General features: G+C 43.0%; 1 protein-coding gene across 1 annotated transcript in view; it reads right to left on the bottom strand.

The window, feature by feature from the left end:
- BTG3 (BTG anti-proliferation factor 3) overlaps positions 1-7090 on the bottom strand; it is a 64132-nt gene that overhangs the window by 21498 nt on the left and 35544 nt on the right. The gene's annotated exons all lie outside the window — the stretch shown is intronic.

The raw sequence follows: 7090 nt of genomic DNA on the forward strand, positions 1-7090 counted from the left end.
CCTTACCCCTACTTATTACAGCTTGACAAAGGCAACACGCGGCTTGACACCTGTTGTCCGCATTTGTGTTAAAATAATTCCACACCGAAGAGGTGATTTTTTTTGTAATTAGACCAGGCATGTCAATGGCCATATTCGTCCCACGGACAACAGGTGTCTCCCCGGGTGCCTGACTTAAACAAACCACCTCACCATCAGAATCCTCCTTGTCAATTTCCTCCCCAGCGCCAGCAACACCCATATCCTCATCCTGGTGTACTTCAACAGTGACATCTTCAATTTGACTATCAGGAACTGGACTGCGGGTGCTCCTTCCAGCACTTGCAGGGGGCAAGCAAATGGTGGAAGGCGCCACCTCTTCCCGTCGAGTGTTGGGAAGGTCAGGCATCGCAACCGACAATTGGACTCTCCTTTGGGGATTTGTGACTTAGAAGAACGCACAGTTCTTTGCTGTGCTTTTGCCATCTTAACTCTTAAGTTTTCTAGCAGGAGGATGAGTGCTTCCATCCTCAAGTAAAGCTGAACCACTAGCCATGAACATAGGCCAGGCCCTCAGCCGTTCCTTACCACTCCGTGTCGTAAATGGCACATTGGCAAGTTTACGCTTCTCCTCAGACGATTTTGATTTCGATTTTTGGGTCATTTTACTGAACTTTATTTTTTTGGATTTTACATGCTCTCTACTATGACATTGGGAGTCGGCTTTGGCAGACGACGTTGATGGCATTTCATCGTCTCGGCCATGACTAGTGGCAGCAGCTTCAGCACGAGGTGGAAGTGGATCTTGATCTTTCCCTATTTTACCCTCCACATTTTTGTTCTCCATTTTTTAATGTGTGGAATTATATGCCAGTAATATATCAATAGCAATGGCCTACTACTATATACACTGCGCACAAAAACTTAAATGCACCACAGGTATGGATGGATAGTATACTTGACGACACAGAGGTAGGTAGAGCAGTGGCCTACTGTACCGTACTGCTATATATTATATACTGGTGGTCAGCAAAATTCTGCACTGTCCTCCTACTATATACTACAATGCAGCACAGATATGGAGCATTTTTCAGGCAGAGAACGTATAATACTGGTGGTCACTGGTCAGCAAAACTCTGCACTGTCCTCCTACTATATAATAATGGTGGTCCCCAGTCCCCACAAAGCACACTGAGCACAGATATATGCAGTACACTGAGCACAGATATGGAGCATTTTTCAGGCAGAGAATGTAGATATTTGCAGCACACTGAACACAGAAACTGAGCGAACGCCAGCCACGTCCTCTTACTATCATCTCCAATGCACGAGTGAAAAATAGTGGCGACGCGCGGCTCCTTATATAGAATACGAATCTCGCGAGAATCCGACAGCGGGATGATGACGGTCGGGCGCGCTTGGGTTAACCGAGCAAGGCGGGAGGATCCGAGTCTGCTCGGAACAGTGCAAAAATGGGTGAAGTTCGGGTGGGTTCGGATCCCGAGGAACCGAACCCGCTCATCACTAGTGCGAACGGGTCAGAATGACCCCCTAAAACAGAGCCAGTGGGATCAATTGCTTAGGAAATTTATTGTAAGGAAGAGAGCAGAAAAAATAGCAGGAGAAAAAGAGGGGAAGGGGTGGAAGCCATGTTGAAGCTGCTGTGACATCAAGCGGATGAGTGACATCCAGCTGCAGGGCTGTGCTGTAGCGCTGATCTCCCTGTATGCCCGCCGGCTGTCCCCCCCGTCTCCCTGTGGCTCTCCCCCCCCCTCGCCTCCTCTGGGTCCGCATCTCAGTCAGACATAATTTTGATGTCTGACTGAGATGGTCGAAAAGGGGGCCAAAACCTGTCGGATTTGGCCCCCGTTTTCGACATAAACACGTGGATCGGCAGCTATTCCGCCGATCCACGTGCTTTTTGACAAGTCGAATTTATCGACTTGTCGAAAAATTTAGCAAAATATTTAATAGGTCGAATCAGGATTCGACCTTAAAAAGTCGAAAACTGACGTCTTTTCGACAGACGGCAGTTTTCGACTTCAATTGAATATACCCCTATGTATGAATCCACAGTCAAAGTAACACTGGGAACAGCAGACAATAGCTTTGCGACATTCACGCTGTAATAGCCTCAATTAGCCTTGAGACTATGACCTGAAAGGGACCTGCATGTGTGTAACTTATAGAAGAGAAAGAAAGAAACCAGGCCGCTAGTTTGTTATCTAGTCTGGCAACTAGTCTTCTAGTGTTTGCTACCCGAGGGTATTACACTGGGCATCCGGCCACATGGTGAACATTCAAAATGTCAACATCATAATATAGATATGGTTGAACTAACCTCAGAACCTCAACATTGTAACATGGTTGATAGTTACTACATCGCCATGTGAAATGGCAACATTCTGAGTATGACGACCGTTGGGGTTAGGTCACGGGGGAAGGATATGGTTAGAAGTTAGGGGTGTGATACGTGCGCCTTGCGTTCAGGATGCCGGCAGTCAGAACACCGACAGCGGCATCTTGATGGGGAGAATCCCGGGTTGGATAAGTATAGCTAAACTTCCCTCCTAACACTAACCCTCCCTTCTCTCAGCCAACCCTAACCCCCTCCCCAGCAGCCTAGCCCTAACCTTCCCCAGTTGTGCCTAAAACTACCCCCCTCCCTCCCACACAAACGAACGCATGCACACGGCCTAACCCCAAGAGTCCCGGCATACAAACGATCAGGATGCCAGCTGTCGAGATTCCGGCAACAGCAATTCGACTGATGTCGGTATTTCAGCGATGGAATTTCAAGTTTCGGCATCATGACCGCTGCGCATCCTGAACGTATTACAGGGCCAGTGGGGAAAAAGGTCTACAAATCTCTGACCCAGAAGTGACCTCAGAACCTGGAAGTGGCTAAGAGAATGTAAAAAACCACTAGATCATGTTGACATATCATTTGAGTACGCATGATGTCAACATGCTGCTTATCTACAGTTTGACCATGCCAACGTTCTCATGTGGACCTGATGACTGCCGACATAAGCACTGTTGACAAATCAAACCATATTTCCACTGGGATCTTCCAGATAAAGGTAAACCTGCAAGACTAACATAAATAAAGGACTACTACATTACCTGCACAACACTACTATCATTATACAAACATCAAAAATAGCCCTTACTGTCCACACACACACTATATGGCGCATTCCCTATATAGATAACAATGGAATACGATTTCCTGGCGCATGGGATGTCGGCAGTCATACGGTATGACCGACACAGTACTCCAGATGCTGAGAATCCTGACAGGGGTGAGCCAAGTATGCTTACCATCCTCCTCTACCCCCTAAACTACCCCCCCCCCCCCCCTTTATCGTAGCCTTAACAATCTCACCCCCCACCCTATGCCTAACGCTCCCTTTCCGGCAGCCTAGACCTACCCCACCCCCACCCCCCTCCTCTGCGGCTTACCAATGCCTGGTAGAGGTCGGTCAGGATTCTTGTGTTTGGGATTCCGGCGCCAGCATTTAGATCCATGTTGGGATGCCAAACGCTGGTATCCTGAACAGATCCTATGACAACATTTAATAAATAACAGTAGGTTCTATGATAAGAGTCCCTTTGACAGGAGGCATACACATTTTGTGTGACAATTGTCTGAGCAGGACTGTGTGTACTGGAGCAGACATTGGTGCACAGCTGGGAAATAACTTACGGCTTGTATTACATATTGTACCTCCCTAATCCTACAATTACGAGGCTGTGTCAGGGTTGGATTAAAGAATTTTCCATAAAAAAAGAAGATGCCAGGAAAGCAGATTACAGAGAGATCTGTGCTGGATGTAAGGAGTGCGGAACCAGGCAATCAGAATTTTCTCTGTTACAGGATAAGTGTTAAAATGAACATATGCCAAAACGAGGGATTTTATTGCAAATACCAACTGCAGCCAGATATACGGTATAACTAGGCAATTACACACTGTGTGGTTAACTATTATAATTAAAATACATTGTAAAACTAAACATAAAACTGAACAAAACAAAAAAAAATTTCGAAAGAATTTTCAATGTTTTCTCTCAAAATGAAGTTTCCTTTTCTCTAGAAGAGAAGGCTGGCAGTATCCACTGTTTTTTTAATGAGCAAACACGCAGCCTCTAAATATTATCTCTGGATTGCAGGGTGTTGTCAGTGGCCGCTACACTGCAAATGAGCAGTAAATTTATTTAAATAGCCCGCCATTATTCATGTGTGCCTGGCAACAATGTATATGCGCATCTAAGATAAGGATAAAAAATGTGGGACAGGAATAAAATGCTAATAAAACAAACAAAAGAAAAAACATCAACCAAACAAAAACAGTAGGTTTACCCATATTAATCACAATTTATAAAATCCACAATTAGGGTCTGACACAGAGAGGTGGAATAAGAGGATATACTGACTTGTCAGATGGACAATACAGTTGTTCTCTTGAAGTTCTAGAACAATGACAGACTAACTTTGTGTAACTGCCTTAAAAGAAAAAAAAAAAAAAAAAAAAAAATTTATATATATATATATATATATATATATATATATATATATATATATATATATATATATATATATATATATATATATATATATATATATATATATATATATATATATATACACATACATACACACACACACACACACACAGGTTGAGTATCCCTTATCCAAAACGCTTGGGACCAGAGGTATTTTGGATATCGGATTTTTCCATATTTTGGAATAATTGCATACCAGAATGAGATATCATGGTGATGGGACCTAAGTCTAAGCACAGAATGCATTTATGTTTCATATACACCTTATACACACAGCCTGAAGGTAATTTTAGCCAATATTTTTGATAACTTTGTGTATTAAACAAAGTGTGTGTACATTCACATAATTAATTTATGTTTCATATACACACAGCCTGAAGGTTTATTTAATACAATATTTTTGAGTACATTGAGCCATCAAAAAACAAAGATTTCACTATCTCAGCCTCTCTCCAAAAATTCCATATTTCGGAATATGGAGAGAGAGAGAGAGAGAGAGAGAGAGAGAGAGAGAGAGAGAGAGAGAGAGAGAGAGAGAGAGAGAGAGAGAGAGAGAGAGGAGAGAGAGAGAGAGAGAGAGAGAGAGAGAGAGAGAGAGAGAGAGAGAGAGAGAGAGAGAGAGAGAGAGAGAGAGAGAGAGAGAAGGAGAGAGAGAGAGAGAGAGAGAAGTATATATATATATATATATATATATATATATATATATATATATATATATATATATATATATATATATATATATATATATATATATATATATATATATATACATATACACACACACATACACTCCACAAATATTCCAGCTATTTATCCACCGACTGTTTCCACTGTGTAATCACTCACCTACAGCACACTTCACATGGATCTACCCACAAGGTGATTTCCTTAGGTAGTCCTAAATCTTCATACACTAGACCAGAGTTGAAACAAGCTTTTTGGAGGTCTGGATCAACACCATGAAATTTGTTTACACGGATGCATCTAAAAAGAAAAACAGATTTCTACAGCACTTGTCCTCAAATATTCCATGTATCAGCGCACACCAACATATTCTCGCTTAGGTATACCAGGGGTTGTAGTACGGTATGCCAGCGCTCGGGCTCCCGGTGACCAGCATACCGGCGCCGGGAGCCCGACCGCCGGCATACAGACAGCGTGGTGAGCGCTAAGGAGCCCCTTGCCGGCGCGATACGCGCGCCACACTATTTTATTCTCCCTCCAGGGGGTTTATGTACCTCCACGAGGGAGAATAGCTGTCGGTATGCCGGGTGTCGGAATTCCGGCGCCGGTATAATGTGCGCCGGGATCCCGACATTCGGCATACTGAAGACCACCCATACCAGGACAGGCCTGGTATGGGTTTAGAATGAAATACCTACAGTTAAAATCCCGACATCAATTGACTGACAGTCAAAATCCTGACAAGGTCAAAACACTGTCATTTAAAAATGTTGACAGGTCAAAAAGTCGATGCAGTTTTTGTGTGTGTGTATGTCGACATAGGTCAACATTGACACTTGCTGCGCTCACCATGCTTTGGACACTATTATATTCCCCCTCCAGGTCCACTGGTAAAGTATGAAGAACAAGAGAAAATAATGAAAAACTCATGTCAACTTTTTGGCCTGTCGACATTTTAAATGACAGTATTTTGACCTTGTCTGTATTTTAAATGTCGGTATTTTGACCGTCAGTCAATGGTTGTCAGTATTTTGACTATCGAGATTTTGATTGTAGGTAAATTGACCGCATCCCCCTGGTATACCTGTCCATGCTACTAATAAGAAGTAGCATGGACAAAATGAGACTAGTCCATGTTCAGAGCCACATAATTGAATCTAAAGAGGTCAGGCAAGAACAATTTTCCTTTTAGTAATGATTAAACGGATTACAGATGTGTCCTTATACTACTATCATTTTACACTACATGGCGCGATTCCTGTGCTGTGCAATTTTTCCTCCATTGTGCTACTTTTTCCACAATTTTACATCTTCGTTCGTTTATAGTGAATTTGGGATTAGTGCTTTGGCACAGCTAGATAGAATGCAGTAGGCACCGAATCTAAGGAGCTGTGTGTGTTTTCAGCAAATTTGCTGCTAAATGTAAAGCATTGGGGGCACCTTAAAATTTAGCAAAGCCCCTGTCTGTATCTCTAGATAGTATAAAGTCCCCGGTTGGCGTCTGTTTGTTCTGGCTAATCTCGAGAACCACTGGACACATTTTATGTGGCTTTCACAATTATATAGAGTGTTTGTTGAGGAAGGGTTTAGGTGTATGAAACACTGATCTGACAAAAGGGAGCCGAGCAGTGATGATTTTAGTGAAGCAAGTCAGCTCCCATGTGAAGCCAGGACGGGTCACTAGTTTTAATATAAAGTTGTGAGTGCTGCTGTTTTCCGTGCATCTGCCTCCTGATCTCTCATGGGTGAGCCTGGCCCTCACTGCAGAACAGGAGTTTTATTTTTAATTTTTTCAGAGAGGGCAGTGGAGACTGACTACACAGGACATGAAAGCATTATAGTTTTATCACTTAGGCAAATA

Source organism: Pseudophryne corroboree, chromosome 2, assembly GCF_028390025.1.
Source record: "Pseudophryne corroboree isolate aPseCor3 chromosome 2, aPseCor3.hap2, whole genome shotgun sequence".
NCBI classification, from domain to species: domain Eukaryota; kingdom Metazoa; phylum Chordata; class Amphibia; order Anura; family Myobatrachidae; genus Pseudophryne; species Pseudophryne corroboree.